We start from the raw sequence: 13,658 nt of genomic DNA, 5'->3' as shown, positions 1-13,658 counted from the left end.
GTCTGGAGCCCAACTCCCTGCTCAAACCAGGGCCTGATCTGGTTGAGTTTGCATGAAAATATATGCTGATGTTAGACAATACAGCATATAATGTGCTGCCCGTATTTGTTATGAACTTCTGGTTCTTTATATTCAGATTTCGTATCTATTTGCACATGACTATACAAAAGCAAATGAGCTTACTCTGGAAAGCCAAGCAGCCAAATCCTGCTAATAACAGAGGTTTCATTGCAAGTTGCTGAAGCTAAAAAAAAATCAGTGAGTAAATAAGCAAATAAGGCAACAAGCTGTAAAGCGTAGTGTCACAAGCTGTTCTTTACTGGAGTTGCTACGTTTCAATAACTTGTAGTTGCTTGTGGAAAGCAACCACGTAACTTTCTACTCTGTCTTGTAGGACGGTCAAAATGAAGGAGGACGACAGAGCCAGCAACTCATATTGCCAGCATGGATTTGTCCTCCTCATCAGAGCAGCAACGTGCTGCCTGTTGCAAACTGGTGAGCAATGGGAGAGAGCAAGTCCCAGCAGGACAAGGAAAAATTTTAGTAGGCTGACAATTCAACGCCATTTCTATAGGTCCTGTTACATGGCCCAAGAGGAGACCGTTAGATCAAGTGGCACAAAGCCATTAAGCACTGTATTTCCCCAGTGCAATTCCAGTAATGAAACACCTAGGGTTAGATGACTCTGTGCTACTCTAGCCAGAAAATATCAGAGCTGTCGCTGCTCGGGAACTGTGCATGGATTGAAGGGGGCGGTATGTGTGAGCCAGCAGAGATGCAAAGTCAGGGGCCAGGTCCGTGCCCTGCAGCAGAAGGACATAGCCCGAACTGCTGCAGCAGATAAGCGAGTGAAAATGGGATTGGGAGGAGCACAACGGCTCACCGAGCACCCGAAGGCGCTCAGCTTCTCAAGGTGCCCTTGCGGGAGAGCTGCACGCTTTCGAGGTGTCATTTTGCTGATGATCAAAAGGGATAGGCAAGTAAACGCGCACCCCTGAGCGGCACTAGACCAACGCGATAGCTGTGGATCTGAGCGGATGCTGAAGCAACAGTGTTCGTGCTGACACCATCGCCTGTCTGCGGGCGAGCAGGAGGCTTTGCACCCGGCTGCAGCCAGCCTGGATTATCCCAGGGTAGGCTGGGGAGTGACAGGGTGCCACATCCCATCTCTGCTCAAGTGATAATGTACCTCGGGGTCAGTCCCAGGCTCATCCCTCTGCATTAAAAGGTTTCAGACAAGCTGTAGGGACACGCAAGTAGTGCGGGGTGAGATGTGCACGCTGCCAGTGAACAAGAGTACACGCTGCTTGGCTGGCACCAGGCAAATGGACGTGGAAGTCTCCCAAACACTCGAGCTTTCTCACATGCTCACAATCATAAAAGACAAAGAAAATACAGTGAAATGCATGGAGTTAAATGGTGGCAGGGAAACGCAAACACAGACCAAATGTGCCCGAAGGCAAGAAACCACCTCAGCAGCTGATTGCCAGCTTCACAGGGGTACAAAACAGCTATGCCGTTCCTCCACCCAGAAGAAAGTTTCCAGTTTCTCAGCAATTCCCTTCTAGCTGGTTTGGGTATCCCGGCAGCAGCACCGTACCTAATGCTGTCCCTTTCTCCTGCAGCACGTGAATGCGCAGTAACCACCGCTGCGCATCTCGACCCCTCTGTATACTAATGCCAGGAGCAAGAGCGGGCGGGTTAGTTGGTGGTGAGCCTGGCAAGAGGGAAGGCTGGAACAACCCCCGCAGCACTCACTCCTGCTCCAAACCCTCATGCCCTCTCAGCACAGGAGGGAACATTTTTTTGCTAATTTTCCTTTATGATTTCTTTTAAAAGCACCGTATAAATCTGCATCTGTGTGAAGGCATTTCTGTAAAAATACTCCTTGCTGATACCCACTTCAAATGAAACATTTCTTCTGACTGCATTGTTACCAGTCTCCAAACCATGAACACCTTGAAATAATGAACATTGTCCAGGTTCTGCAGCAGCTACCAGCGGGATGCTGAGATACCACCCAAAATTAGAGTGTGTGAGACAGGGAAAGGACAGAGATATGAAGAGGTCAAGACTACAGAAGAGCTACAAGCTCTTCTGGTCTCCCTCCCCTCCATCTGCTCCCCTGGGAAACTTGTTAAGGTTCCTACCCCATAGCAGAGACCTGAAGAAAAATAGTAAAAACTAAGAGAAATTTCATTTTTAGCTCAGGCTTGTTCAGTGGAAGAGAGGGCTCCACTCTCTCATTGTATTTTTTTCAGACTTCAGGATCTGATCACATCACTTTAAAAGTTTCCTTTTTTCCCAGGAAGATAAACCCCTGTCACTTTATTTCAAATGCTTGCACTTTAATATAAGCCACAGGCTACTTCAGGAATTATACATATAAAAAACCCGACACGTCCAAAAAGATGAGGAAGTCAAATTATTTTCCCTGCTTTGATGTTTATTTGTGTTTTGTACTGCGGGGCACTTGTGCAATATGCACAGAAATGCCAGGAGAATGAGTGAATCCTGTTCAAGTAATTTAGAGGATGAAATGGTAAAAGGAACTGCTTTGAACTAAGCCTGATGGCACACTGTGAAATGCACTTTCTGATCTGCACACTGTCACTTTTCCCTAGCTTGGGTTTGTTACCACCAGGGCAAGTCTGGCCATAAACATGCAAGGCAGTACTGGGACTGGGTTTTCATGCTATTTCTTTCTGTCAGGTTTTGAAAAGGCAACAGAGGAAGACCTGGTACCAAGGAAATACGTGTCTCATTTTTCTTCAGAGCACTCTGGATTTCATAACTAATAAAAAAAATTAAAACATTCTCATTTTTGTACATCATTTACAAAATTGGTCCAAAGTTACAAGAGGAATGTGGAAGAAAGCTATGCAATTGCATGCTGATTTTATGAACGCCACACTAATGCCAATGGTTTAGCTAAAAATCTTCAGTATTGAGACTATTAATTGAAATCCAACCCTTGGCTAATGTGAATTAGTGCTGGATTATAATGCTACATCATGATAAGCAGCTTGGCAGTATTTCAAACAGATTTGGGAAGTTGTTCTACGTTAGATTATAAATACTATTAACAGATAAAAAGCCATAAAACAACCCATCACTTCAAAGGGGATCTTCTGGCCATTTTCTAGAAGAGGAGCTGAAGGTACTCAGTTTGCTAAGCCGAATTTGAAAGCAGAAAGCAAATCATGGTATCCAGAATTATTATTGATTCCTTAAGTTATTAACTTAAAGGCTTACCTCATTCACTTAATTTTTATTTAGGATAAACATTAGTTAGATATAAGAAGGGCTAAAACAGGACAAGCTCTTAGCTCTAAGCATTAGAGGTCTTTGAAGATACACATGAAATCTGCATCATGACATTGTTTTTCCTCCCCAGAATGATGCTGGGGACAGCCAGGCAAAAGCAGGGGTCTCATCTGGGCTGGAAAAGGGCAGGAGCTTTGGTAGGGAACAGCATCAGGTCTGAGACACCCAAGCACTTTCGCATGCCTGCACAGGGCATGTCTTCATCAGCAGTTTATGAGATAGTCATCATTGACAGATCCACTTGAGGTTATGCCAGAAGCTATGCCAACATGTAGTTAAAAAAGCAACGACAAAAAAGTCCTTCCCAAATGAACAAATTGCAAAGCGATAATGAAATGGGGCAGACAAGGCCTCCTGAGGGAAAACGAGATGAAATTAAACTTGCCATCAGCTGATCAGCATGAAGTTTTCTTTTCAGCAAAACCCATCAAAAGAGATTTTGTTGCAAAATGCTGCTTGGACAACCAGTTTTTATTCAAGGCTTCTAAATTTTTTTCCTGCCTACTCAAGCAAATGGGTCAAACTTTTGCTCAGTCCCAGTAATGGTGTTCACACTGATCCAAGACCAAAGGGTCTTCCCGACCCCCTCTCTGTGGTTACAACTGAACCATCCTGCTGAGACCTATTTTGATGCTGGAAATAGAGATAACCCTGTAGACCAAATGGGTCTGTATTTAGATTGTACTGTCTTGCCACTGATAACAGAGATTACAAAAAAGTGCCTCATGGGAAGGATTACACCGGGATCTGTATGCCCGATCCTCTTGTAAGTACAATCCCCTTTTCCAAATTCCCAATGTACTCTCTATGGGCAGCTTGTCTCAGTGGCTACGGATCTCTCATATAACCACATAACAGGTAGTGACACATTTACAGCACTTTTCATCTTTACAACACTGTGTGATGGTCAGTTTTTATTATACTTACCAGACAAAGTGCTTTCCTTAGTGTCCACTAGGAAAGAGATTTTTTCCCAGACAAGCTTTTAGCCTAGCCAGCTGTAACTAACAATAAAGATATATACACATTTTCCCATATTACTATAATTGATAGAAAAAGTTATGTCTAAGCCCAGTATGTTTCTGTCTCTGTTCCCAGCTAGCCCAGCACATCATCCTGAAAACATTCTTTTATATGGTACCTTAGCACTGGCCACCATCTCAGCCCGAAGTGCTCCCTCAAGGGTTTGCATGAGGCTCAGAAAGGATGAAAGAACGAACGAACAAGATCAGAGCTGTTGCAGGTTCAGCTTTAGGGGCTACAGAAAGTAGATTTCTAGTTTGTAGCACTTGCTTATTCCTAAAGTTATTAACTGCTCCAATACAGTATTTATAGCCGGGCTGCCTGCCTTCCTTTCCCCCAAGCAAAACTGTCACTATTTTAATGCTATAATAAGAAGCTGATTTGCTAGTGTACAACTTCAAAGGGAAACTTTCTTCTTCTGCTTGATAAAATATTAATGGAGAATAACGAGGCATGGTGACATTACACAGAACCCCGGGAAGGAGCTCTTTTGGGGCTCCGAAGCAGCCCACTCCCTGGCTGGTAGCTTTTGTTCTTGCCAGGTTATCTAATAAAGGGGCCTGTAGGAAGCTCTCTGTCTTATGTCCCAAATTGTGGCCAGGGACAAGAACTACGTTCCCAGCACAATCCATTTCCTTTACAACCCTGAAGCTCCCGAGCAGGGTCATGCTGGAGAAGGAGCTGCTGAGCGGGCTCATTTCCCATTTCACACTTGGGTGCAACAAGTTGGGAGGGAGCAAGGAAGAGGCAGGAACAGGCCACAGCAAGGTATGGCTTAAAGCTTCCTCAAAAGCGTACGCAAAGTGTGCATCCACCATCCAGCCCCGGCTGTATCTGCTCGCCAGACACCTTTGCAGGCAATACCCCAAGTTCACGTATGAGCTACAGCCGAAGAGGCTTCTCCCTTCCATCCAGAAAGGACCTGACAGGTCTCCCTCAGCCAGTATTTGATGCACAAACATATCAGTTTAGTGTGTCAAATATAGCACGTGGCCCTCTCCTGTATTTTCAAGATCAATCCCTACTGCCCTCTCCTTTCCCTCCTCTATCTGTGCTGACAGACCAGCAAGCACAGTAAAGCATTACTGGGAAAGACTGTTAATCACTCTGGTTCAGAGGCAGGATTGTCAGCATATTTTATGCTATTGCTGCACTTTGTACTGGTGTGGAGCCCGTGCATGACAGCCCGAAGCAGACAGGGAAGGTGTGCAGAGGTGCTCCTGCATTTAGATGAATTTGCAGGAACTGCGCACAGAACTACTTGAGGAATTTGAACATGTAGGGTGGCTGGCAAGCTGTAAGGGGAGTTGTCAGAGTAAAAGAAAGCTGCTGAAGGGCTTGGACAGCAGTTCTTGCCTGGGGGCTGGAAGCCCTCAGGTGCCAATCCTGCACAGGCAATTGCATTGCACAGCAATAACATGGGGGTGCTGAGCTGAGAACATCATTTTGAATGAGACCTTTGTGCCTCATCCTGGCTGTCCAGCTCTGATGCAAGTAGAAGACTGCAACTGTGCTTTATCGTGTTTTATTCATCTTCCCATTCAGGTCTCTGGATTTTCTGTAATTTCTTTTCCCTGCATTGCTAAGACTTTCATGTAACATGAAGATGCTGTAAAGCTCAGCACAACCAGCTAGCAGTGGCACTACACAGAGCTGTGGCAAATCATGCCCTGCTTATCTGCACCGAAATAAAAATCCTCCAAACCTGGTGGTTCTGGCCACCCTTCTCAGGAAAGATTGAAAAGTTCAATGTATCATAAAGACCATAAAGATCAAGCTTTGCCGCCTTCTCTCATTTGGGGTTCTTGCACAAACAAATATAATGTCCCCAGGCAGTATTCTGATCCAAAGAGGTAACTCACTTCTACTTGTTCTTCTAACAGACTGAAAAGCACCTGCAGGAAAAGCCTGTTGCCTGAATACATGTCATGATGTGTTTTCTTTGCCTATTATATTGTGGTAACTTTTTACATGTGATTGAGCACTTGTTTTGATTTTTTGGAAAAAATTTTTGCGTTGGTTTTTTGGGAGTTTTGTAGGTAGGTCATCCCGAATGTGCCAAAGAATAAGAGCTTCAGGAATGCATGTGGAGTAAGATGTACCTAGAGAGGAATTGCAAGAAGGATTGGAGAGAAAATTTTACAAATCTCTGAAGGAGGAGACAACTACTCTTCACTCCTCCCAAGTGTTTCCTAAGGTAGAGGGGAGTTACTCTTGGCCTGCAGCCTCTGCACATGCTGGACATCCAAGCACATCAAGTTTTAGATAGGCTGCATCCACCAGCAGAGAAAAAGTAAGAAAATAAAAGGCAAAGCAGGTAGGTTACCACAGAAGCAGCAGATAACTAAAAGCAGAAATATCATGATCCTGAGTTGGTCCTTGCTATTCATACCTCAACTCCTCGCTCTGCCAAGGAGGTTACACTCACACTTGGGCAAGTGCTTCAAGGTCCTCAGAGGTGAGGAGACACCAGTAGGACTTTGTGCCTAAAGAGAGCAGTGAATTCTTGGCCTCAGATGTCTCTTTGAGCTCTGCACATGCAGCACTGAGGATCCTGGTCATCTGCTGCATACAGGCAAATATAGCAAGGACTGGGTTGAGGTAGAGTGATTGGTTTACATCTTGGCAGCGGTGCTATGTTATCATTGCTTATGGGGTTTCTTTCAGATCTTTCACTGCTTTCCATCTCATTTCACAATGGCTGGTATAATTGCTATCATAGTCCTCAAACACTCAGGATTTCAATTATTTGTCAAGCACTTAGAAATATCTTAAGTCTGAAGGGTAATACATGAAAAAATTGATTCCGTACCGTCAGTGCCATCCCACAGGTTTAATGTCACCCCTGGCTAATCTCAATAAACATTTCAGTACCCCAAGTCATTATCGATTATGGAATCATTGTCTTCTGGCCCCTGTCACAGCTAAGGTACACGAGGTCCTGTGATGGAGCCAGAATTACCTTATGCCACCGCTGCAGCACCCAGCTTGCTCGCGTGGGAACAATGCAAGAGTCAAGTCGCTTATTCAACCTCACGCAGAGGAATATTCATTGATGTTTACTGATGTAGAATGCACACACTACATTAGTCACAATCCTATAAACAAACATGTTTTTCATCCACACTACATTAATCTTGATCCTATAAATAAACAGATAGAAAACTACGACTGTGCTCTAAGATACCCCCTGCAGAAAGAGAGTTACTGTACCAGAACACCTCACAGAGCAGGGCTGCTTATGAGAGACCATGGTTTTGCTTATTACTTTATAACAAGATGGTTATTTAAAGGGAAAATGGGGGTTTGGGGGAGGAGGGTGGGTAAGTTTATGCATTGTAGTATTGTCTTTTAGTACTGTCTGGTTTCAAGGTGTGAGCTGTTGCCCACAGCCTTGGGTAAGAACTTTATAATAAATCCAGCTAAACAAAGCTCAGCACCCCACAAGCAGCACCTCGATGAGTGGATCGTGTGCAGAGACTTTTCCTTATGAGAGGAGGAATACACAGCATCATCTTGTGTTCACACAGTATCCCCTCTACTTGGGTGTCATACTGAAGGAAAACCTTCACATTAAACACCATTAGGAATCACTCTCCCAGCCACAGAAATGTGACAGCTGGCTAACTGCAAACTAGCTTGGGATGGAGAGGACACTGTTCCCAAATAAGATAACAAGAAAGCATAGGGAGGCAGAACACCCTCACCTAAAGTGGAATTTGAAGCTGGTGTGAGTGGATATTAGTGCCTACACATAAGCTGTAAAATCTTTTCTTAACAATTGACTTTAACCACCAACCAGCTAAGAAAATGCCAGCAAACGATAGAAAAGAAAAATGAAAACCATTAAGATGATGGAAAGGTACAGAAAGAAAACCAGAATGAAACTGAGCCCTTTTAACCTCAAGCAAGTGGGCCTGGAAACTACAAAATAATTAGATACAGGAAAAGAGAAAGGAAAAAGGAAAGGGAGTAGTCTTTAATCTAAGGCACAGTTTCATTAGCTGTGTCTTATTCTTTGGCATGGTATTGGACTAGACCGTAGACATTTTTGTCTTTACAACAAACAATATTTGTATTTTAACACGTGATGAACATACGACTAAGCATCTTACAAGTCTCGGCATCTGTATGCATCTCATCAGTACAACCTGAATTATGTTCTGGAGGCTGTAGATCAGAGAGTACCGAGCACTACTCAGATGATTGGTAATATGATGCATTGGCCATTTTAATTAGCTTCCCCCTGGGAAGTGCAATAAAACGCATTCTTAATTTTTAAGACCTTAAAGACAACGAGACAAAATTAGAGCAAGCTATGGAGGCCACCTCTAGAGATCAGGGCCATTGTGTTCCCTTTCCCCAGCAAGGAGAGGACCAACCCAACGGCGCTGCAGAGTGCAGATGATTGCTATGGCACATCATCTATTTGGTACACAGAATGTCTGAGGCCAAAGAAAATTTCTGCCTAACATATCCATTCAAATGTTTTTACTGAATCTTATCTTAGTAAAGGCACTTAAGCAATCAGAAATAAAGCTGCCTATTAATAACACTGCTTCCTTTTTGATTTTTCCTTCCCAAGAGGGTGTAATGAAGGGAAATTTAATCATTCATGAAAGACAACATCTGCATTACGTATCCATCATGTTTCCACTTGGAAAGTGTCCCAGTGTGGCTGTTCTCTTTGGTGTGCGTTACCTTTATACTCATCGTTAATGAAGTTGGTTTTGTTATTAGAGGCCTAGGAGCTGTAGCAGGGGCTGATATTTCCATTCAGAGCATCTGTGTTCATTTTATAGGAGATGCAGTTCAGCAAAAGCAGATACAGATGACTAAACCAGTGGGCAAGGTATGTTGATTTTATTTTATTTAACAGTAATGCAGTGTAACAACTGCACCAGAGGGATGCATTTTCATAAGCAGACAAGCAGATGGGTAAAGAAATTTGACTTGCTATAAAAAGCTTGTAACTGCCAAGCAGTCTGAAAGGCTCCATGGAAAGAGTCGTCTATACTGAGAAGTGTATCCCCCCTTCAAAGATTTCACATTATCTGTGCCATTCTCTCTCTTTGGTGTTTTACACCCCACAGGTGATAACCTTAAAGCACAGCTGCTGGCAGCTAGCCAGAAGCCATACACTTCCAGAACACATTTTGCCTGAATTCCTCCAGATTCCCCTCATATGCAGAGGTGGGCGGAGCAGGGATGGGGAGGGCAGAGGTTTAAACACGAATTGCTCATTCAGTTCATTTCATTGCCTCACGGAAATAAAGTTCTTTCAATAAATCGTATTGAAGCAAAAGAGGTTCTCCGATTCAAATGCTCCAAAAATCACACACATGCCAGAGGAGAGGTTAATAGCAACTACCACCTGAAGAATAGGCATGTAGACTAACCAAGCTCTAGCACACCAAACCCAGGCTCTTTCCCATTTGCACTACACCAGTCAGAAAGGCAGATGTATCCTTTTAGTACCTTAAACTGAAGAAATTGGTAGTTTTATGGAACACAGTGGGACTTAGCTGCCAATCTGTTTTGGGCTATGTCTGTGTCACATGTCTATGTCTGGGCTATATCTTGGACCAGTGTCAAGATCTGCTGTGACTGTAGGGCAACTATGCTGCTAGATTTTAATGGCAAAAAAGCTTCAGACCCTTCATAGTTGTGATCATTGAATCCATCCAAAATATCTACAACAGGGCACCAAAGCAATAAAAGTGTCAGTAACTGAACTGAAGTGTCAGCAACTGAGACAGAGGGAGCAGTAAGTAGAGCTCTCCTCCCACGCTGCACGGGTAACAATGCGCTACCACTGACTGCAGCCCTTAATGGCAAACTGTTCTCCTTGTGTTGACAGCGCACAAAACACAAATTTAACTTGCCAAAACCACAATCAATAATGCTATTTTTTAAATTAACTAGGTTCGGAGGAAAGGAGGAAAAATAATTAGTGTTGCTTATCCCTCAGTGAAGGCTTACACTGGAAGCCCAGACTGAAACACTTGAATACAGATGCCAAAAGTCAGGCACATCACCCTGTCAAGATGAGTGGATGCCTGGCACCCCTAAAAACCAGACAACTCACACTCAGTTTCCTATAAGCTCTTTATTGTACCAGAATGCTTGACTCAGAGCAGCAATCATTGTCAGGCTGCTTTGATGTTTGCAACATCCCAACCTGTTGCTTTGTTGTGTTCGAGTCTTTTGTCTTTGACATTTCACATGCAAATTGATTTTCTTGGTTATTTGTGTTCATTTACAAGAGGCATAAGTCATCAAAAGCAGATACAGATGAATACTCCACTGCACTGGGCTTTCTTTTTAATGCCAACAAAACATAACAAGGCAACCTGAGAGATGCACGTTCATAATCAGTCAACCAGATGGGTGCAAAAATCTGATTTGCTGTAAAAAGCTTAGAGGTGATGAAAGTCTTAAGGATTTGCTGGAAGGCTTCAGCTGTAACAAATCCTGCCAGAGTACTAAAAAGACTGATCCTGCTTTGTCCAACTGTTGTCTCAGCATTAGCTTCCCTACAGCCATGCCAAGGCTATACCTAACGCGGTGCTCTGCGCCGGGATGTGCAGCGTGGGGCAGCTGGTGCTGGGGGCCAACGGCCAGACTACAGATGTTACAGGGGTTTGCTTCAGACCAGCTCTTGTCTGAATGCATGTTAGCGTTGGAGCACACGCCAGCTGGGTTCACTTGAAGGGCACCCGCTCTGTGCACTCGCTCAGAGATGTCTCTGCAATGCAAACCACGGCATGAAAAGCGGAGACAATCAGGGGATTTGCTTCAGAAGCATGCTCTCACCCAAACCACAGTGCTACCATAAACATAGCCACATGCAACTAGCTTTCCTAGGCAAACAAGTGCCCATTGAGCGGATTTGCAACCAGCATGGAGTGTCTATTAACTCCAATCGGAGCTTGCCCCTCTACAAACGTCTATTGCCCTCTGAAATCCAAGTCCCTGCCTCAGTTACATCTGCCAGCAAGACTTCGGCCTTCAAGGGCCTGAACCCCTCCAAAGGAAGGAGCAATGTTTCTGCCAAAATACGTCATGTCAAAAGCTGCTGCCAGGCATCCAGGTCCACCCTGTGCTGGAGGAGCCCACGCCATCCTGGTGGCTTGCAGATCTCCCCAGCACAACACAAGGACACCTCCCAGCTATTCCAGGGAGCCCTATTTCCACACTCTTTTACCTCATCTCCACCCAGGAGGCACTATTTCACCTTCTACTTACTGCTGATGTGTTTTGTAAGTACAATTCAAATTAACTTTTCTACAGGCTGTAACATCTCTCCATCATCCACAAGCAGAACACACAGAATATTAATCTTTTAGCCTCCGTGTGCAAAACAAAATCTATTAGTAGTCTTTTTGCACCTAAAATGAGATCTGCAGAGACACAAAAGATGTCCAAAAGCTGCCATGGGCTGTTAGTCCAGTTGAACTGGAAACTCAGTGGAGCCAGCAAGCCCTCTCAAGGCATGAGGAAATGCCTTGCCTCTCCTCCAAGTAGCTTTTCTCCTGCTTCGGGCGTACACAAATTGTATCCTGATGGGGAAAAATTGTTATTCACTTTATAATTTATGCTTTCTTGAAAGCAGTTTTCATATTTTTGGCTCCTTCTGGGTCTCTGGAAGGCTGGATCAGAAAAGGGTCAAGGCTCTCCAGCTATCCAAGCTTGCAGGGCAGACACTGAAATAAGAATAAAGTGTCTGTTCAATATAAATGAAAACAAGACATACCCACTAAGAAACAGAAAAAAATAATAAGCTGTGCAGATTCACACCGGATTTTGACATTGCAATATGACAGATATCCTTAAAAGCACTTCAGAAGCAGCTTTATCAGCCCTGAACACTTACTAAATGAAGCTGTTGAGACCACACCTGCATGTCTGCTAAACACCAGGTTCCCCCCTTCATGCCCCAGTGAGAATTCAGCTTCCAACTGGCAATGTGGAAAGCCTCAGTGTGCAGCCCTGCGGTGGGAGGGCAGCAAACGTACCATCATTCCCACTCAGGTAACGCTCTTGCCTGCTCTCCTCAGGTCAAGGAGAGGGAGCATCACTGGAAAACATATTCTGCTGCTTTAAAACCCAGCAGTGATGACTGGAATCTATAAATCACGTTGGTTGCTTTTTTTCCCCCAAACCTGTGGGACTGCTCCAAGCATAATTAGGTTTTGGGTTTACAAAAAGTACCAGCATCTGTTGCCTGTTCTGTGCACACTGCCAGTCTGAGGGGACTGCTCCAGGCTCATAACAGCTTTTGTTCTCACAAATAGAGAAAACTTTGCTGAGCCTGGAGTGGGGCTGCTGGCCAAGGGCCTGGGAGACTCACGTTGTATGTGAGACTGGGAGCAGAACCAGAGGAAGGAGGAGAGGAAAGATATTGAACTCAGAGTGCTTCATCCTTTAGTTGAATTTCGGTTGATGAGTCTCAGTTTAAATTAATACACGAAAAATTCCCAACAACAGCAGCTGCCAACAATCCCGTTACAAAATAATGCTGGCATAAAGTAATCACAAACATATGCCTATCTCTCGCTTTAAAGTCAGTTCCAAGAAATTAGAGACTGACCAAGCCCCTTGCAGATTAGCAAGGAAACATCCTCTTGTTAGATGAAAAAGCTTTTCTTCCCCATCTAGCAACAGAGAAAAACATCACAGTGATTCTACCAGAGCAACACGGGGTGCTAGTGGAGGGTTAGCAGAGGGGGACCTGTTAGTCTGTCTCCTCCAGTTTCAGGAGGACATTCTGGGTGACCTTCTTGGTGACCTTGGTGCCAGCACCATCCGTGCTACCCTTGTCACACCCAAAAAATTGCTGTCCCAAGAGCAGCAGCAGGGTACAAATCTGCACAACACAAACCCTCTGGCTGTGGAGGCTTTTAAGGAGAACTGTGGGGTTTTTTATTATTAACAAATACTTAAGAACCACATATATTATAGTGACTGCAATTGATGGTCACGGAATACAGGACTGTAAGGCAAACAGCATTCTTTGTAGAAATATGCCAGCCCAGAAACTTCTAATAAATCCAGCTGAACTTCTAATTACATTTGGGTTCAAATCCTTAGAACTCCATCTAATTTAGTATTAGTTTCATTTCTAGATAAGCAGGTCCAAGCAGTTCCTCTGCTTTTAAACCTGAACTTCTATCCTGTTTGGGCTCTTTACCTAGATCCTCTCCCTTAGCATCTGGATGCCTCTTTCATTTCTCTGCACATGGCAGCGCTGTGAGTGCATCACCCAAGCTTGACGATGCTCTTCTCTTCCTTCTCTGAAGGCCAGA

The sequence above is a fragment of the Leptosomus discolor genome, chromosome 10 (genome assembly GCF_034619465.1).
Source record: "Leptosomus discolor isolate bLepDis1 chromosome 10, bLepDis1.hap2, whole genome shotgun sequence".
NCBI classification, from domain to species: Eukaryota; Metazoa; Chordata; class Aves; order Leptosomiformes; family Leptosomidae; genus Leptosomus; species Leptosomus discolor.
Note: the sequence above shows the minus strand (reverse complement) of the source record.